Consider the following 19,849-nt stretch of genomic DNA (forward strand, 5'->3'; position numbering starts at 1 on the left):
GAGCAGCCTTCAGGCTAAGTCTTGAACGAATGTTAAGCACCTTGTTTTATCTGAATGCAACCTTATAGTATTGGTTATAGTAAAGGGGAACCACACATTAGTTATAAAAATATGCATTTATTATATATAACACTCTCTGGTATCCTCTACATGAGGATAGAACACAAATCAAATAATACAGTTCCTAAGAATCAAACGTAAGTAGCACAATACACAGTGGGCTCCAGGGGAGAGCAAACCATATACTAAATAAGTGGTATAAGAACCATGACTCGGGACTAGACCTAGCCTAGAAGGTGTAGAATCTCTGGGAGCCCAAGGAACAACCTAAGGTGAGTGAGTAGGGACCCCACGGAGGACGGGTTCAGAGTGAGTATAAGACTGGACAACCCTTTGAAGTTAAGAGTTTGGTGAGCAACCCCACCTGTGGATACCTTTGTACCAGAGTTACCTATCCCAGAGGAGTGCATAGGTACGAAGTGGCGTCAGAAACCCTTGTCATTCTCTATGGATGTCGACAAAGAAATGCTGCTGCTGGAAGTAAGAAAAGTGTCCAGTGGAATCCAAACGTGGATTCTAGGTGAGAAGAACCTGAAGGCAGAGGGGATAGAGTCAGGGTCACTTTGGAGTGACCCGGGGCTTGGTAGACGAATGCCCACTGATGTTGGGTGCTTCAGGTGTGATGACAGTGATATTGACTCTTCAGCTGCGAGTACCCGGAGATGTCTAGGACAACTAGGAGGTGAGCTGTCCCATGATGGATGTCGAGTGCTGAAGGGTCGGTGTCCGGTGGGAGCACCAACAAGCCTTGACAGAATCAAACAAACTTTGATGGTCAAATTCTGTGTTGATCTGGCCCAGCAAGGACCAGGAGACTCACCACAGCAAGTAGAGTCAGGGCAGGTCTGGAGAAACCAGGGGAGCCCATATAAAGCAAAGTTGACCCTCAAGTGGACCCACAGGCCAAAGGCACAGGAGTCGTGCGGGGACCTCAGGCGGTTTCACAGGATACCAGCTAGCAGGGCACATAGAGTGAGGATGCCGGAGTCCTTCTCAGAAAAGATGCGCTGTGGTCAGGGCTACAAATGGCCCAATGCGGTGGAATTGTTGCATAACAAGAAGAATGTGCAGCTGCAAATACACGCGGGGCACAGTGGTACAAGTTATACCGTCCCCACAAGGGATATCTGCCTCAAACTTGGTAAGAGGTCAGCTCAACCTCAGAAATATTCAGAAACCCACCTCCTGTGTTGCTGGAGCCTTCGGAGTCTGCAGGAGCTCAGGATCAGCAAGCCGGTCAGATGTGTTACAGTCCCTGCTTTTGCAGGGGGAGTGACTCCCTCACTCCAAGGGAGATTCTTCGATTGTCTTGGAGGTCCACAGGGTCCGGCACGGAGCCTGCATGGATCACGGACATTGGTGAGACTGGGGACGGCAAGGGAAGACGAAGTCAAGCCCAAGGGTGGTCCAGCAAAGTCCAGCATGTCCAGACTGTCGAAGTGTAGTGGTATCTTCTTGCAGAATCTTGTCCACGTAAAATCTAATGTCCTGTAGCCAGGTAACCCATTTCATGCCCACGGGAAAGGGTTGGACAGTTTCTAGGGACCCTGAAAGCAGAGTCGGCAATATCCTGTTAGGTTGGAGATACGGTGTACTAGACTCTTGACTTACCCAACCCCAAGTTCAGTCGAACTTACTATCTTAAGTTAGTATTATGTGTTCCTAGATACTAGTGGTTTTTCTGTTAGTCAATACAACAATTTTTTTTTCTGGTAAAACAATGCAGGCTCGAATCCCGACCGCTGCACACCAATGTGAGAAGATGGCCTGGTATATGCTGATCACTAATTAAAGTGGGCACCTTGTACCAGTCCAAACAACACTTATGGGGATTTGGTAAAAGATAACATTTGTTGAAAGCTATCCTAGTGGTAGCTATGGAGAGCAGCCTTCAGGCTAAGTCTTGAAGGAATGTTAAGCATCTTGTTTTACCAGAATACAACCGTATGATATTGGTTAAACGAAAAGGGAACCACACAGTAGTTATAAAAATATGTATTTATTATATATAATACTCTCTAGTATCCGAGAATAGAACACAAATCAAATAATACAGTTGCAAAGAATCAAACGTAAGTAGCGCAATATGGGTCAAAGATTAAGGTTTTTAGTCAGGGTCAAGAGAAAGGGCGCACAGCTAAGTATTGACGCAATGCTATTTAGCGTTTCAAATTAGAATTGTGAGGTGCAAAACAAGTAGAGTCAGCACGGGCTGGCGCTATGTACAGTGAAAAATAGAAACCTATGCACACTCTAATAAGTAAGCAATTATGTCATAGTAGACAAATAGAGACAATGGAGACAAAGCGTTACATTCGTAATCAAATCAAGGATTTCTTAGAATCAGTCGTTAGAAAGTGTGTCTTTAATATTCATCAGAACCAGCCGACACGTGTTTCGTCACGTATGGGACAGTCTTCCCGCAACTCTTCAGGGCTAACGGAAAATGAAGTGTCATAGGGAGAGTCGCTCCGTCAGTGATACTTCTGACCCGACAGGGCCCAGGACTGTAAGATGAACCTGTAGTAGGAGATTTCTATCAAAAATTTGGTCCAAGTACGTGATATAACAAGGTTAAACGATGAAAAGGACGCTCCAAGTGTCTAGGTAGAAAGATGATGGAGAACTCCAAGCTGTATTAAGTGAGTGTCTCCACGGAGATACGGCGTAGAAGCAGGATCAGTAGTAATTAAGACGGAAACGCCTTGGAAGACAGATGGGTGCATCTGTACCACCGTTCTCCGCACTGTGTACCGGGTGTGATCATGCGCGACGAAACACGTGTCGGCTGGTTCTGACGAACATTAAAGGCACACTTTCTAACGAATGATTCCAAGAAATCCTTGATTTGATTACGAATGTACCGCTTTGTCTCCATTGTCTCTATGTGTCTACTATGACATGATTGCTTACTTATTAGAGTGTGCATAGGTTTCTGTTTTTCACTGTAAGTAGCGCAATACACAGCGGGCTCCTGGGGGAGACCAAAGCATATACTAAATAAGTGGTATAAGAACCACGACTCTGGACTAGACCTAGTCTAGAAGGTGTAGATTTGCTGGGACCCCTAGGCACCTCTCATGGTGAGTGAGTAGGGCCGCACGGAGGATGGGTGCAGAGCGAGAACACAACCGCGTGCTCCATACAATTCAATGGGAAAGTTGCAGTTGGAAAATTAGAGATTACAGAACCTTCTCAGCAGATTACAAAGACAACCTTTGGAACTTAATAGTTTGGAGAGCCAACCCAGAGGAGTCGTTTGCATAGTTACGAAGTGGAGTCGGAAACCCTTGTCGTTCTCTATGGTTGTCGACAAAGAAATGCTGCTGCTGGAAGTAAGAAAAGTGTCCGTAGGAATCCAAACATGGATTCTAGGTGAGAAGAACTTGAAAGCAGAGGGGACAGAGTGTTGGTCACTTTGGAGTGACCAGGGGCTCGGTAGACGAATGCTCTCCGATGTCAGGTGTGATGACGGTGATCTTGACTCTTCAGCTGTGAGGACCCAGAGACATCTAGGGTAACCAGGAGCCGGAGGCGATCTGTCCCACGATGAATGTCGAGTGCTGAGGGGTCAGTGTCCAGTGGGAGCACCAACAAGCCTTGACAGCGGCAAACAACGTACATGGTCAAATTCGGTTTGATCTGGTCCAGCAAGGACCAGGAGATTCACTACAGCAAGGGAAGTCAGGGCAGGCCTGGAGCAACCAGGGGAGCCCAAATAAAGGAAAGTTGACCCGCAAGTGGGCCCACAGGCCGAAGACACAGGAGTCGCATGGGGACCTCATGCAATTTAACAGGATACCAGCTAGCGGGGCACAGAGTATGAGGATGCCAGAGTACTTCTCAGAAAAGTTACACTGGAGTCAGGGCTACAAATGGCCCAATGCATGGGATTGTTGCACAACAAGCATTTGCAGCTGCAAATACATGCGGTGCACAGGGGTATGGGTTACACGGTCCCCACAAGGGATATCCAACTCAAACTTGGTAAGATGACAGCTCAACCTCGGAGACTTTCAGAAACCTATGCCTTGTGTTGCTGGAGCCTTCGGAGTCCACAGGAGCTCAGGATCAGCAAACGAGTCAGATGCATTACGTTGCCTGCTTTTGCAGGGGAGTGACTCCTTCACTCCAAGGGAGATTCTTCTGTTGTCTTGGAGGTCCACAGGGTCCTGCATGGAGCTTGCATGTATCCCAGACAGTAGCAAGACTGGGGACGGCAAGGGAAGACGAAGTCGCGCCCAAGGGAGGTCCAGCGAAGTCCAGCGTGTCCAGACGGTCAAAGTGTAGTGGTATCTTCTTGCAGAATCTTGTCCACGTAAAATCTATTGTCCTGCGGCCAGGTTACCCATTGTATACCCACTGGAAAGGGTTGGACAGATTCCAAGGACCCTCTTAGGGGAGGGACAAGACAGAGAGGTGACTACACCCTTGTCCTTTGTCCAGTTTCACGCCAGAGCAGGAGCAAATGTCTCCCAGAACTGTTATGAGCAGAACTTTGGACAGGGACTCCATATGTGCCCCTCGTACAGACTTTCTGGCACTGGGACAGCACACCCACCCAGCCCCGGTACACTAAATCCTGTCTGGGAGGAGGTCACACCTCCCTGTAACAGGAAACCTATTGTCCGACCTTCCACTGCTCAAGTTTGGCTCAGCAACAGGAGGGCAGACTCGAGTCTGTGGCTGGCAGCATCCATCCTGTGCTGTAAGGCTCGTGAAAGTTGGTACTGGTAGACTTAGGTACTCCCAGAACCTCGGATCTGAGGGGAGGAATCATACCTCCCACACCAGTCACCGTGTGGAGGTATGGTTCCAAGGTGTATGGCACCAAACACAATATGCTTCGTTGTAGTCTTTTTCAAGATAGCATTAACCGCTAGGTTAAAATGCACCTCTTCCTATATGTCGGGCAGTATCACGTACAGCCTGGGAGAATGGTCTCCTAAGACTGCAGAGGGGCCCTAGTCGTGCAGGAGCAGGCTCTCACGTCAGCCCCAGCACCCTCGCTTCAGGATTGTTAAGGCCTGCTATAGGGATCACTTATTAAGTTTTAAGTGTAGTGATATATATAGATATATTGAACCTCTATCTATTGTAACTGGTGCAAGCTTACACCGGCTGCAGTAGCAGACCTGAGGTTCCATTTTGCATGGCCTCTCACAGGTGGCTTAATGCATGCTTCAGCCCATGGGAGGCCTTTGGGGTACCTATGCCCTGTGTACATGTGTATTTACCATTTACTAGGGAATGATAAGGGTACCCCAGTATCCAATCTGGAGTTGTACCAAAGTACAACCGGTCGTAGGATGCTTGTTTTCAGTCAAGGGAGGACCTGGCTTGGCAGTTAGGGCTGGACTGTTCCCATGGTCAAGACTGATTTGCATATGGCTGGGTCCAAACTGGAATGGCATGATGAGCAAAAAAACGATGGATTTAGGCCCAGATCTCTGTACTGGGGCGAATGTATGACATTGTTCTGCATTCTGTCCATCAATTGTTCTTTTTGCAGTTGTAACAAAGTACATACATATCAATATAAGGGAGCAAGCAGATAGGCTGGGGTCCTGAATAGCAGGATCCCAGCAAGACTAGTCAAAACAGTGGGTGCAAAAAGTGGGGGTAACCATAAGAAGCAGATCCTACTTTCCTGCACTTGTGAAAAAACATGTCCACAAGAGCTGTCTCGAAGAGCGCTGGAAAGGCCCTTTCCAAGTCGTGCTTGTGACTGTCACTGGAGTGGAGCCACACCGCTAACATGAGATGAGCGAAGGCAGCAGATGAAGAGATTGTTACAACAACTACTGATTTAGAGTCAAGCTCAAGTTCGCAGTGGTGATCGGGGGGGGGGCAGAGGTGTAAAATTTTAAACTGGTGAAGTTGCTGATTAAGTTGCTAATGAAAATCCTGGCAAAGATCCTTGTGAAGGCACCAATACCAGTATCAAGTTTCAATTCGAGGGTCAGAGTGAAGAGCTGTTATAACATCACGTGTGGCAGCAGGCTGAAGTATTTTCTCATCCATCTAGTGCCAAATTCCAGGGAAAGCTTCGAGTCTCAAGAACCCCCCAGAGGGAGAGAGTGCTACGCAGTGTGACAAGCTGCTGATGCTGATCGAAGCACTAGCTCATCAGCGAGGGAAGAAAACTCAGAAGTAGTCACAAGATGCAAATGTTGAAACACCACAGACAGAGAAGAGCACTTGCAAAAGAAAGGGAAAGGTTAAAGTCAACCGAAGAAGAACCTGAGATAATCGAAATTCTGGCACAGGACAGTGAGAGTTAGTCACCAGTTTCTAAAAGAGAAGCAAAAAAGAGAACTCCAAACAGAAAGTAAGTTTCGCCTCAATGTCGTATCTTGTGTCTGTGTCAGAAGAAGAATGCAGAGCAAATAATGAGATCTGCATTCCAATACACTGTTGTCAAATCATTTTAGAAAAGGATCCAGAAGAAGAAGAGACACCTTGAACTTTTGAGAAATTGTGGTGGTAGTGAAATAAGTTTTGAACTTCGAAAGTTTGAAATTTGAAGAATCCAGATGAAGAAAATGATTTGAGAATATGAATTGTAAGACGAGAGCAAGACAGCTGAGAAAAATCTATTTTGATTATTACTTTTAAAAAACAAAAAGTTCCATTAGTGTTTTTTTTTAAAGTTTCTCAAATTGCCTTTTTGGAATTCCACGTTTCTTTTTTGTTTTGCTCGCAATAGAAATGGCTTATGGCAGATGCTGTAAAATTGTTAGCTTGAGCTTCTAGTTAATAACACTGATCTATTTAGTTGCTTTATTGTTGTGCCTTATTTCTGCGGTGGGCTATGTCTCCACAGAGGTTGACTTAACTGCAATATTTAATGGAGATACAACTAATATGCTGACACATAGGGAACGTTTAGTTGGTGGATCTATACAAAAATGCTGGATGAGTATGTGAACATAATGGGGGGTTAAGAACAGCTTTGTACGGTGGATGGTTGATCACTTTCAGTGAGGAAGATGGCGGCAGGCTAACGCCGGCCGCGAGAGCACGTCCTGGACCTAGACTGCCGAGCGAGACAGTCGTGTCAGTGCCGGCAGCAGGAGCGAAACACAGGGAACTAAGCGGTGAGATAATGCGGGGGACTTCTTGCATGAGAATACTAGCTTCGGTTTGACGGAGATATTGTTTTTTTTTTTTTCGAGCGCCGCCGTGTGGAAACCCAGCGGCGCTAGGACCTGCGCACGCATGGGACGTCCCCGAGAGAGCTACTCGGAAGACGCGGTGTTACGGGCAGCTGCAGAGCAGCGCAGCGCCTGGTGTCCGGTGAAGGTTTGGCATAGGACACGAGCAGCGGCGGCGAGGATCCACTGGAAGGGCAGCTGTAGAGGAAGGCTGAACACGGTGAGCGTAATCAGTTCTGAAAGGCAGAGAGGGGGGACATTGAATTCCATTCCATTGAATGACGTTTTGGTATTTAAGGTAAATGTGGAGTACTGGGAGCAGGTCAGTGCAGTGATCAGTGCAGCGTCAGTGGTGGGGACCAAGGGTCAGGCTCCAGCAGAGTATAGGAGCCCCGAAGGAATGGACATTGGCGCAGTAACAACTAAATTCACAGCGAGTGTCGAGGAGAGGGTGTGTATATTGCTGGGAAGCCAGGAACAGAAGGACCAGGAGAGTAAAAAAAACGGAGGGGCAGGCTTAATATCGAAGCAGACTCCAGGGGTTGCTGCCCCCCCAGCTGCTAGGAATAGATACCTCCTGCGCTCCTTACACGATAAAGAGCTGCTACTCACTGGAAGCAAGGGACCAGGCTGCCCAGCCACATTAACCCCTTTAACCCCAAAACAGAAGAAAAGAGAAAAAAGTAAACTAGGGGATTGCAGAAAGCTGAAGAAAGGCAGTATTATTGCCAAATCAACTAAACCCCCTCCTTCTTTGGTATCTTACTTCAAGATAATGGAGAAGACAGTCTCCAGCCCTACACTAAACATTGGATCCAGTTCAAAAGGAAGTGGTGGGGAAACAAAGCAAGCAGTACAAGCAGTACAAGCAGTACAAGCAAGCTTCGATGCAGGTACAGGACAGACCCCTTTGGCCTCCCCAGCCAATACATTGGGGGCCCCTTCACAATCAAATGTCGCGCTTCAGAACAAATATGCCCCTCTGATGTTAGACCCTGAGACTGACTTGGGAGACCTAGGGGAGACTCTGGATGAAGAACCCGAGCATGAGACAACACCCATAGCTATATCTCCTTCTATATCTGTACCTATATCGACATCTGTGCCCATGTCAGCATCAGCTTCAACATCAAACGAACCGCAGAAGGAAAATCAAAGCCTAGAGAGCCTCTTGTCTACTTTGAGGGAAGATCTCCTGGCAAGCTTGCTCCCTAAATTTGCAACATCAGAAGCTAACCAGAGTGAGATCGCTCGAAAATGCACAATTTTGGAGAATAAAATGGACGAGATAGGCACTAGAACGGAAGCTCTAGAGGGAGAGGTCGCTACTCTCACAAAAGGGTACGAGGCGCACTCTAAGGCTATAACGGAATTGAAAGAGCAGAACAGGTCTCTGCAACTAGATTTGGAGCGACTAGAAATCCATTCCAGGAGAAACAATCTGAAGTTTCTAAAGGTTCCGGAGGGAATAGAGAATGGGGACGTGAAGACCCTAGTATGCAAACTACTGCGAGAAGGTGTATTGAAGGATAGACCAGACATCGAATTGGAAAAGGAAATCCAAAGAGCGCATAGAGATCCATTTCGGCAACATTCTGGTCGGAATGCACCAAGGAAAATCTTAGTAAACTTCCTAACATTCTCGGTGAAGGAGCTGATTCTGAGCAGGGCGCTCGCAGATACTTCATTGCAGATCGACTCAGTAAAATATTTAATCCGTTCAGATGTAGGCAAGGTAACAGCTCAGCGACAGTGGGAGTTAGGATCACGTATGCAGGAAATAAGAAGTTTCGGTGCTCAAGTCATGATGAAATTCCCAGCATCATTACGAGTTGTTTGGAACAATAAGACATACAACTTCATCTCCCCACAGGAAGTAGACCGCTTTCTAGAAGCAATGAAGGACCATCAAGAAGTTCAGCAAGCGCAAAGAGAGGCCCGTAGTTAAATATATGTAATATATGTGTAATTTATGTAAAAAACACATTGTGAAATAAATAATAATAACATAAAGAAAAAGAAAACTTGTAGAAGGGTCAGCGAGTGAAACTAAATAAAAAAAAAAAAAAAAAAATACATAGAACAAAAGAAGAAAACCCAAAAAAAAAAACAATCACTATTTTCTTTTTCTTTTGCACTGAAAAAAAAAAAAAAAAAAAAAAAAAAAAAAAATAACACACAGATATGATGTGGAGACAGAGGCACTGACACAGATTATATAAACGCACTAAGATGAGGCAGGGACTAGGCCAGGGACATGGCTCTCAACGGCGATAAGATCGCCAAGGTTCAAGAGGGGGGGTTCCTCAAGGGAAGGGAGGGGGGGGAAGGGTCAAAAAGTATAAAAGAAAATTTTCCTCATATATCAATGGTATCTAAAATAGCTTTAGAAATTATAGTTGAATCAAATAATGATGATAGTGACGAACATATAATTAATGGCGGGGGATAACCTAAAGTTCATAAGCTGGAATGTGAACGGGCTTAGAGAGGACAAAAAGCTGAAAAGAATCTGTGAGTTTCTGAGAAAATCAGATGCTCATATTATTATGCTAGAAGAAACACATCTAGACCAGAAAGAATGTAAAATTGCCTTCAAAAATCAAAGATGGATACAAGATCTCCTCTGCTCTAACCAAAGCAGTAAAATAAGGGGTGTAGCAATTATTGTTAGAGTGAATAGTGGGGTAAGGGTGCAAAAGTACGATACGGATGACACAGGAAGATGGTTGACTGCCTTCATAACTATAAACAACATAAGGCTGACTTGTGGGGTCTACTATGGTCCAAACCAGGACTGTCCAGATGCATTAATCAGCTTAAAAACCAGTTTGTTGGAGCAAGATACACCTATTATTTTAGGAGGAGATTTCAATTTAGTTTTTGATTCAAAACTTGACCGTACCTCTAAGGCCATTTCTTCTTCTCTACCTAAATCGAAGAGAGAGCTTAAAACCATCATGAAAGACTTTAGTCTCTTAGATGTATGGAGAATCAAAAACCAGAAAAACAGAGATTACTCATTTTATAGTCACAGACATAAACATCATTCACGTATAGATTTCTTCTTAATTGATCAAGAACTCTTATCCAAAGTCACAACCACTTCTTATGTTCCAGCAATATTATCGGACCACTCACTAGTAACCTTATCTATAAAGATTCCACAGGGAGGGCAGGTCAGAAGGTGGACATTAGACAGATCATTATTACAACAGGAGGAAATAAGGGGAGACCTGAGGAGACAAATGGAGGAATACTTTGTGTTTAACAAGGCAACTGCTTCAGAACAAATAGTGTGGGAAGCCTTCAAGACCTACTTAAGGGGTTTTTTCACAACCACAATGATCAAGAGAAGTAAGAATAGGAAGGAAACAGAGAGGAACTCATTACAGGAGATTAAGCAAAAGGAGCAACAATTACAGAAGGCCTCACTCGAACAACATGCTAATATACATATCCTACAACAAGAATTAGAAAATCTGAAATCAAAATATCAGGCGAATCTCGATAAGATCATTAAAGAGAAATGGGATTCAAGTAAACTTAGCAACTTCTCATATGGGGAAAAATGTGGCCGCCTTCTTGCTTGGAAGGCTAGGTCTGATAGAGCAAGAAATCAAATCAATGGCCTTAAAATGCAAAGTTCTGGTGATGTCTCCTTTGCTAACGAAGAAATATCGGAAGAGGCAAGAAGATACATGCAGACCTTATATTCTGAAACCAAGGATAAATCCAATCTGGTTGCTGATGGATGGTTGGAGGGGGTCAGACTTCCGCAGTGTCACGAGAATGACTTTGACTTTGTAAAATCTGAGATAAAAGAGGGGGAAGTTCTTAATCAGATGAAGAAGATGGCAAAAGGGAAAGCTGCGGGCCCGGATGGACTCCCTGTGGAGGTATATCAAACTGGTGCGGAGATAATCGTCCCTGTTCTCACTTCCTTGTTTAATAAAATATATTTGGCTGGTGAACCAATCCCAAAGACTTGGTTGGAAGCCTCAGTTGCTTTAATCTTGAAGCCAAATAAGGACCCCCTGACTATTGAATCATATAGGCCGATCTCCCTGCTGAACAGTGATTACAAAATTTTTGCAGGAGTATTGGCGGCAAGGCTGGCCAAAGTGATTAAAACTATTATACATGAGGATCAGAGGGGTTTCATGCCGGGTAGGCAGATTAACGAGCTAACTTTTCAGGTTATCACAGCAATAGACTATGCTATTGATAAGAAACTTCCGCTAACTATCGTTGCGATAGATGCCGCAAAGGCATTCGATCAGGTAAACTGGGACTATCTCTGGGATGTTCTGTCCGCATTCGGCTTACCTACTAACTTCATCGCCTCTATAAAAGCATTGTACCAGAACCCAAAGGCAAGGATTTTTGTAAATGGGACGCTTTCAGATTGGGTCCAAATATCAAGGGGCACTAGGCAGGGATGCCCCCTTTCCCCCCTATTGTTCAATTTATATATTGAGCCATTAGTGAACAAACTAAGGGCAGATCACTTAATAAAACCCTTTTCAATAAACGATCTGGATCTAAAATTTGCCCTATATGCAGATGACCTCTTAATGTTCACTTCTAATCCTGAGGTAGCAATACCTAGACTTTTTGAACATGCAGAAGCCTTTGGAAAGACCTCTGGTTATAGAATCAATAAGGATAAAACGGAAATCATGCAATGGAACCAGGAGGCAGCGCTGCCTGAAACAAAAATAAGGATGAGGTACCTTGGGATTCAGTTAGTCCAGGACATTACTCAGATATCGATAGTTAATTTTGACAAGGTATATAAGGAAGTCTGTGGTCAATTACAGCGTTGGTCCGGGCTCCCATTAAACATCTTCGGGAGGGTTAATCTTATAAAGATGATTATACTACCAAAGGTAACTTTCTTGTTTAATTCAATACCCTTATCCTTCGACACAAAGGCGGTGGGAAAACTACAAGGAAAAATAGGTACATTCATTTGGAATTCCAAAATGCCCAGAATCTCTGCTAAAAAGTTAAGAAGACAATTAAAAATGGGAGGTCTGGCGCTACCTGACATCTTGCATTATGCCCATTCCTTCCACTTTAAAAATTTTAGAGTTATGGCAGGTAAGGCAGATACGTCTTTTTTGGGTCGTTTGTTTCAAGCAATACTGCATAGTATCCCCCAAGGCCACGAATACTTTTTATTTAAGTTTGGAGACCCCAGATTTTACAAAAAGGTTAGGCTAAAGGTTCTACTTACGGCTCTGAAGAATTGGGTTTTCTTTAGGAGAAAATTACAAATTCCATACTACGCCTCTCAGGCCCCAATATGGGACTCTCCAGGGACCCCAGAATGCCTTAGAGACCAATTGTCAACCCCTCTTAAATTAGCAGGGTTAATGCAGTGGAAAGATCTACAAAACGATCAGCAGCTATTGGGGTGGGACTCCTTCTCTAGATTGACGGGAGGAACCCTTACAAGATTTAAATATTACCAGCTGTCAAGCTGGTGGTCTACGGAAATATGGGATTGTGCGTCTAACCCGAAATTTGATTCTGTAAATAGAAAGGGGCGTTGGGATAAAGAACTCGCTTTTTGGTACGAGACTTTGATGGAAAAAGAGGGAGTTACGGATCTGGAACTTCAAAATCTCTGGGGAAATGGTCTGGGGCTGGATAGCAACAAACTAGTAGACCTGTGGGGGGACTCTTTTAGTCTGGTGAACGGAATAGTAAAATCCGCTCCACTTAAACGAAACCATCTGTTTACACTGTACAGGGTGTATTTCTCCCCAAAAAGAATGACAAGGATCACAAACTTACAATATAGCTGCCCAAGGTGTAATTTGTTAGAGGCAGATGACATGCATATGTTCGTAGAATGTCCTAGCCTTAACTTGTTTTGGAAACAAATTGAGGGTTTTTTGATGGATGTACTAGGAACACAGATTGTGGTCTCTCCGGCAATGATTCTGTTTGGTCTGGGGACGGGTTACCAGCTTGCAAATCAGCAGACTAAATTTATTTTCTACGTGATGTTATTGGCTAGGCGAGAAATATGTAAAGCATGGAAATCTGAAGATGCTCCCACTTTCTCTGGTTGCTTAAGGTATATCATTTATATTAGTGAGTCTGATATAGCATGCGATGTTTCCTCTGAGTCTAAGATCTGGGAGCCCCTGGTGGCATGGCGGAACAGATGAGAGTATTCCGATGATTTCACCTGGGTACTGTTGGTGCTTAGTCCTCAACCAACCCGAGGGTCGCCAAGCTACAGAGGCTGAGGTGGATAAAGCAAACAGTAAATACTAGAAGGGAGTACCTTTTTCCGACTCTCTCTGGCGTCAAATTTTGTGGTCGTAACATCGTAATGCCAGGGGGAGGGGAGAGGATCTCCGTCTAGAGCACCCAAATTGGTATATGAGGAATAAAAAAAAAAAAAAAAAAACAAAAAAAAAAAAAGAACAGCTTTGTACATACTTGTGTCCCTTGTTCTATAGGTGAAGGCACTACTTATCTACAGCTAACAATCTCATATGGTCTATCATGCAATGCCATTGTTAGTATATTTAATTGGCAGATTTATTTTTCACCATATCTGTTAGATTTCAATGTTTCACAGGAGAATCTTCTTGTTTCGGAAGGTGATAAGAATGGGGTTAAATATGATACATTTTGGAATACAGTTGTATAAACTAACCAGCACACTTAAAAGACTAAATGAAAGTTTGTGTAGTTTGAGTAAAGAGGAGAGCGAATTTGTTTAGGAATATAATGAGACAAGAGTGAAAATTGTGAGAGATTGGTAAAACGAAGAGAAGAGCGCAGATTACAGCTGAAGAAGAATTTAGACTTTTGACTTTGCATTCAAGATTGAGAATAAACCATGAGAGAAAGGGTGAGTAGTGTATGGTTGGTCGTGAACCTACAGGGGTCAGGTCAGTAGTATATGTGGGTGAAAGTGAGTGTGAAGGAATTTATGTTGTTAATGGTGATTTTCTGGTTGGTGAGAAGACTTTATTATATATGTGTGGTAAGACTGCTCATTTCAACCTGCCTCATAATTGGGTGGGTTCCTGCTATTTAGCTTTAGGGGTTCCTAATATCTTTAATGAATGATGATGTTGGATTAAAGAGAGTGAAATGCGGTTTTGGGCAGATAGTTTTCATTGTATTAGGAGCTATGATTCCATCTGTAGCTGTTGCTATGAATGAATTGAAAATTAGAAGGTTGTCTATGCTTGTGGGCCAGCTTGCTTCTAACACTGCCAGGGCAGTAGCACAGATTAGTTCTGAATTAATACCAATGCGAGCAATGAATATGCAAAACCGCTTAGTGCTAGATATACTTCTCGTGAACGAAGATGGTGTTTACATGATTTTCATGGTTAGTGAGTGTTGCACCTTCATACCCAATAATAGTAGGGTTATTAATGAATATGTGTCAAACATCACTAACATTTCTTGTGAAGTTCAAGCTTTAGAAGAACATGGCTTGTGGGAAGTAATGGGTTATTGACGTTGTGAAATAGGAAAGGGGTTTAGCAAGGTTGGTGAATGGTTCAATAGTTTGGGTAGTGGTATTTTTAGTTTGTTTCTAACCCCTGAAATTATTGTGTTGATTTGTGTAATTGTTTTGTTTATCTTATTCAAATGTTCTGAGTTGCAGTTTCCAAAATGTAGGTAGAAGGAGAAAAGAGGTTTTTCAAACAGGGAACGGCAAGAAACTGAAATGGAGGATGCCAGAAATTGTGCTTCTAATCAGCTGAAACTGTTGGAAGATTCAAATGCATTAAGGAGAAAGAGGCGCACACTTTATTATAACTGTCAGATTAATGTGCTATTGAGTAATAATAGAATAATCAGAGGAGAATAATCAGGGGAGGGAAGCTGTTGGAGCTTTGTGCATTTATATTTTTGTGCATTGTTCACAACAAACAGAATGTGGATTTACTCACAATTATAAATGTACACCCTGATATAGTATTATTACATTTGAAACAAAATCTCTATGACATGTAGAAGTGTGTTTTCTTAGTGCTTGTTAACTAGGCCTCAATTTAGGCCTGGTTGCCATCTTTTTCAAAACGATTGTCTTCCTCTTGCACATTTTACTATTTATTATTTCTGCAGCCTGCAGTCAAGCAGAGTCATGTTTGTTTGTTTCTATTGACGTTGTTCTTGCTAAAAAAAATTCCAGTGTTGCATCTTTCGAGGGCCTCCCGCTATGTTACTGTGCTCTATTCATTCATAATAGTTTGCTTTTGTACAGCTAACTCATTTTTCCTGCCGTCTCCGGATGACATTAGCATAGAGTGGGCTAAACAATATTCACGTAGTTGGATACTGGTTAGTTGCTATGGCCATATGATGTCCTACCGATGAAGGTCTAAACCCAGAAGCACATATTTAACGATAACAGCACAACTTGCACCAACTTTGGGGAAAAACTACAGCACCTTTGAAGTAAGCATACTGCATTTACCAGAATGCAATGGGTGAACAGTGCTGGGATGAGAGGCAGTGTGTTCCCTCCCCCCTTGTGCTTAAAAGGCTCCCTTGAGCCAACAAGCTGACAGGCTCACCTGGGATGCACCTGTGTGCTTGTGGAGTGGTACTCTAACGTGTGAAGACTTGGACAGCATTTCAGTAACCCCAGGTGACTTTTCTCTGCTCTCTACTACTTTTACACTCTACTGGTGAAGAAACACGTCTAGCGATAAGAGCACTACCTGCACCAACTTTGGTGAAAAACTACAGCAACTTTGAAGTAATCTTACTGCATTTACCAGAATGCAATGGGGTGGACAGTGCTGGGATGAGAAGCAATGTGCCCTTGTGTTAAATATAGAACTGTGCTCTCATTCACTAATAATGTAATACATTTGCTTTAATAAAAATGGTCTGATCATAATGTAATAGTTTTGCTCACACCATGATGACTCTGCACTTTCCATTTTGTTCTATGGGAACATTTCCTACATAGTCAAGTCAAGTCAATAGATTTATATAGCGCGCTACATACCCAGAGGGTCTCAAGGCGCTTGAAGAAGGGTGGGGAGTTACTTGTCAAATATCCATGTTTTGAGTTGCTTTCTGAATGCTAGGTGGGTCTGAGTAAGGCGAAGGTGAGTGGGAAGTGAGTTCCAAGTTTTAGCTGCTAGGTAGGAGAAGGATCTACCTCCCATGGTGGTTTTGTTGATGCGAGGTACAGTGGCAAGGGCTTGGTTGGAGGATCGTAGCTGGCGGGAGGGGGTGTAGAAGGATAGTCGTGTGTTGAGGCATTCGGGTCCTATTTCGTAGAGTGCTTTGTGTGCGTGGGTTAGGAGCCGGAAAGTAATCCTCTTATTGACGGGGAGCCAGTGGAGCTTTTTCAGGTGATCAGAGATGTGTTCTTTACGCGGGATGTCTAATATGAGCCTGGCTGAGGCGTTCTGGATGCGTTGTAGTTTTTTCTGGAGTTTTGCGGTGATGCCGGCGTAGAGGGTGTTTCCGTAGTCCAGTCGGCTTGTGACCAGAGCGTGGGTGACTGTTTTTCTAGTTTCGGTAGGGATCCAGCGAAATGTTTTTTTGAGCATGCGAAGAATGTTGAAGCAAGATGAAGAGACGGCGTTGACTTGCCTGTTCATCGAGAGTGAGGCATCCAGGATGACGCCCAGGTTCCGTGCGTGGTCCGTCGGGATGGGTGCTTTTCCAAGGGCCTCTGGCCACCAAGAGTCGTCCCAGGCGGAGGGGGAGGTACCTAAGATGAGAACTTCTGTTTTGTCTGAGTTTAGTTTCAGACGGCTGTGTTTCATCCATTCTGCTACTTCTTTCATTCCTTCGTGTAGGTTGGTTTTGGCCGTGTTAGGGTCTCTGGTGAGTGATAGGATCAGTTGAGTGTCGTCGGCATAGGAGATGATGTTGAGGTTATGTTGGCGTGCGATGGCCGCGAGGGGGCTCATGTAAACGTTGAAGAGGGTGGGACTGAGTGAGGACCCTTGGGGTATGCCGCAGATGACTTCAGTGGCCTCTGATTTGAATGGTGGAAGGCGGACTCTCTGCGTTCTTCCGGAGAGGAACGAGGTGATCCATTCCAGTGCTTTTCCTTGGATTCCGATGTTTTTGAGGCGCTGTAGAAGGGTGCTATGGCAGACCGTGTCGAAGGCTGCGGAGAGGTCGAGGAGGATGAGGGCGGCTGTGTCTCCATTGTCCAGTAAAGTTCGAATGTCGTCTGTTGCTGCGATGAGGGCGGTTTCGGTGCTGTGCTTGGCTCGGAAGCCGGATTGTGAAGAGTCGAGGGATTTGTTGGTTTCGAGGAATGCGGCGAGCTGGTTGTTGATAGCTTTCTCGATGACTTTGGCCGGGAATGGAAGGAGTGAGATAGGGCGATAGATTTTGAGTTCGGTGGGGTCAGCTGTGGGTTTCTTCAGGAGGGCGCTGAGTTCGGCATGTTTCCAGCTTTCCGGGAAGGTTGCGGAGTTGAGGGAGCAGTTGATGACATCTCGGAGGTGCGGTGCAATAATGGAGTCTGCTTTGTTAAAGATGTGGTGAGGGCAAGGGTCTGTGGGGGATCCTGAATGGATAGAGTTCATCAGACGGATGGTGTCCTCAGTGGAGATTGGCTTCCAGTCATTGAGGATGTTCAGGGGGGGTGGGGGTCCTGCAGTGGATTGGGTGGGTTGGTCTCCGGGTTGGTTGTCGAAGCTGTTGTGGATGTCTGCAATTTTGTTGTGGAAGAATGAGGCTAGGGAGTCGCAGAGGGCTTGAGAGGGGGTGATGTCGTTGGAGTTGGCTGAGGGGTTGGTGAATTCCTTGACGATGTTGAATAATTCCTTGCTGTTGTGAGCGTTGTTATCTAGACGGTCCTTGAAGGCTGTTTTCTTGGCGTTTTGGATTAGCTGGTGGTGTATGCGGGTGGCGTTTTTGAAGGCGTCTTTGGTGCTGGTTGTTGGGTCTTTTTTCCAGGCCTTCTCGAGGGAGCGACAGAGTTTCTTGGATTTCTTAAGGTCATCGTTGAACCAGGAGGCCTTCTTACTGCCTGGTTTTATTTGTCGTTTTTTCAGTGGTGCTAGGGTGTCGGCGCTGTTGGATAACCATTGGGTGAGGTTGGTGGCTGCTTGGTCTGGGTTTGAGGAGTGGGCGGGGGGGTTTTGAAGAAGCGATGAGGAGATCTGGTCGATGGTGATTTTGTTCCAGTTTCTTTGCAGAGTGGGATGGTGGTGGTTGATGGATGTGGGCTTGTTGTAGGTGAAGTGAACGCAGCTGTGGTCAGTCCAAAGGAGAGCTGTGGTGTGGCTGAAGGAGACATGTTTGCTGGAGGTGAAGATAGGGTCGAGTGTGTGACCTGCGATGTGGGTGGAGGTAGAGACAAGTTGTTTAAGTCCGAGGTTTGCGAGGTTGTCCAAAAGGGTGGTGGTGTTGCGGTCGTTGTTCTTTTCAAGGTGAAAGTTGAGGTCTCCCAAAAGGATGTAGTCCTCGGAGGGGAGTGCGTGTGGAGTGATGAAGTCCGTGATGTCTTCACTAAATTGTGCGCGGGGTCCTGGTGGCCTGTAAAGGAGGGTGCCTCTGAGTGTGGTCTTGGGGTCGATGTGGATCTGGAAGTGAAGGTGTTCAGAGTTGGCGAGATTGACGTCTGAGCTGGTTGAGATGCGGATGGATTTCTTATGGACGATAGCGATACCTCCTCCTGTGTGTCCGGTACGGTCCTTGCGAATGATCTTATAGCCTTCCGGGATGGCAATGGTGATGTCTGGGGCTGATGAGGCATTCATCCATGTTTCTGTTAGGAAGGCGACGTCCGGAGAGATGGTGTCGAGTAGATTCCAGAGGTCGATGGCGTGTCTGTGGACCGAGCGGGTGTTGAGCAGGATGCATTGTAGGTGGTTGGGATTGGATATCTGTTGTGTGTTCGTAGATGAGGAGTTGTTATTTGGTGCCGTCGAACTTGCAGGAGTAGCAGGAAAAGGGTCCATGGGTGTGTCCAGGAGCGGCTTGGACGCAGATGGGGGAGCGGCCAGGGTTAAGGGCTAGGAGGGTGGTGGCATCATACGTAATGCGGGAGGGTTGGGCAATGCGAGGGCCAGGGGGTCTGGCGCTGGGCGCGGTCCAGGCGCGGACGGGCGTAGACGGGCTTACCTTTGGCGCACCTTCGGCGCGGCCGTAGCGCGTGGACGCTGCACGTGGGACCATCTGACATATGTGGACAGTGGAGGGGGCGGAGCGTGGGAGGGGCAGCAGGGAGGCGGTAGTGTGGCTGAGGGGCAGGCCTGGGGAGAACAACAACAACAAAATGGAGGGTCCGAGGGCAGAGGACACAGGGGTAGTAAACACAGAAAAACAGCGAGTGAGCACAATGTATACAAAAGCGCAGACAAAATTGAATGCCACAGCAAGCTATCGAGTGAGCAGCAATCCTGAAATCAAATGCGCAGACAAGCAATACAGATCACAATAGCGCTGGAGGCGGCTGATAATCTACAGAAGCGCTACGCGTGTGAGGCGCCAAAATACACAGGCAGCAGCAGTTCAGCGCCAAAATACACAGGCAGCAGCAGTTCAGCGAGTTACAACGATACCAGGAAGCGTCCCAGCAGAAGCACAGGAGGAGCGTGGTGGAACGACCGTCCTGTGCTGGGGATGCTGTCCGTTTCTTTATTGATTTTGCTGCT

Source organism: Lissotriton vulgaris, chromosome 12 (genome assembly GCF_964263255.1).
Source record: "Lissotriton vulgaris chromosome 12, aLisVul1.2, whole genome shotgun sequence".
NCBI classification, from domain to species: Eukaryota; Metazoa; Chordata; class Amphibia; order Caudata; family Salamandridae; genus Lissotriton; species Lissotriton vulgaris.